The sequence below is a fragment of the Narcine bancroftii genome, unplaced genomic scaffold, assembly GCF_036971445.1.
Source record: "Narcine bancroftii isolate sNarBan1 unplaced genomic scaffold, sNarBan1.hap1 Scaffold_698, whole genome shotgun sequence".
NCBI lineage: Eukaryota > Metazoa > Chordata > Chondrichthyes > Torpediniformes > Narcinidae > Narcine > Narcine bancroftii.
The window spans coordinates 15,001-16,078 of record NW_027212205.1 but is presented as its reverse complement, the minus strand read 5'-3'; the positions used below and the strand labels follow the sequence as shown (position 1 = coordinate 16,078).

Genomic DNA, 1,078 nt, shown 5'->3' with positions numbered 1-1,078 from the left:
TAGGCAGAAGGGTTGACCGCAAGCGCCGGCCGGGCAACCATCCACCGCGACGAGCGGCTCCAGCAGGACGACACTGACGCGTCCCCACGGCAAGGCAGTGAGTGACCCACCCGACCAGCTCGCGGCAGGGGCGACGCTCACCCGCACGCACACGCACAGTCAGCCTCACCCCACACACACACACACACACCTCCGCGCCTCCCACCCCCCCGGAGGGAGGAGGAAGAAGAGGAGGAGGTGGTGGTGGAGGGGGGGGGAGAAAGGCATGCGGCAGCAGACAGGCGTGCCCCAGCCGCGGAACGTGAACGGGCAGCCAGGCGCTGCAAGACCAGGACGGCAGGCGGCAAGCTGGGCAACACTCGAGCGCGAGGCAGTCCCCGGGCTCGGCAAGTCCTTGTTCCCAGAGCCCCTTCATGCACGCGGCGGCCAGGCTGAGGAGAGGAGGACCGCGGGGGAGTCAGCCAGTGCGACAGCACCAGGTCGCCTTCTTCTTTCCCGCCGGAGCGGGAAAGTGGAGAAAACCGACGCGGGCGCGGGCTGCACCGCCCTCCCCAGCACACCTCTCCCACCAGGTCGCTCGCGCACGGCGCGGCGGGCGGGAGGTCGACGCTGACACATCCTGACGGCAAAGCCCTCAGCGAGGCAGGAAGGCAGGCGAGGCAACAGTCCCCGAGCAGAACGGCAGCAGCCGCCAAAGACGACAGAGCACGCACGCCGAGTGCAGCTCGCCGGCAGTGACGACAGCCCCGCACCGAGGAAAGGCTCCGGTCCTTCCGCGCTCGCGTCCGGCACGGGCAGTGCCCAGGGCGGCGCGGGTCGAGTTTCTCTCCCTCGCCAGCACCCCCGGTGGCCGCGCGGCGGGCCCGCCCCCCGGCGGCAGGCACGCGCACACGCAAGACCCGATGGGGCTCCGGGGTCTGAACTTAGGGGGACAGAGAGGGGGCTTGCCCCTCTGCGACACCCCAACCGCGCGCTCACGAGCCGGATGGCAAGCGAGCGCGATTGATGGTTCAAGCGACCCTCAGACAGGCGTGGCCCCGGGAAGAACCCGGGGCCGCAATGTGCGTTCAAAGTGTCG

General features: G+C 70.4%; 1 non-coding gene across 1 annotated transcript in view; it reads right to left on the bottom strand.

Moving 5' to 3' along the window:
• Nucleotides 1-1,015: 1,015 nt before the first annotated feature.
• LOC138751103 (5.8S ribosomal RNA) overlaps nt 1,016-1,078 on the bottom strand; it is a 154-nt gene continuing 91 nt past the window's right edge. Inside the window, exon 1 of the ribosomal RNA XR_011349711.1 lies at nt 1,016-1,078. This exon is cut by the window's right edge and continues 91 nt beyond it. This is a non-coding gene — a ribosomal RNA (5.8S ribosomal RNA).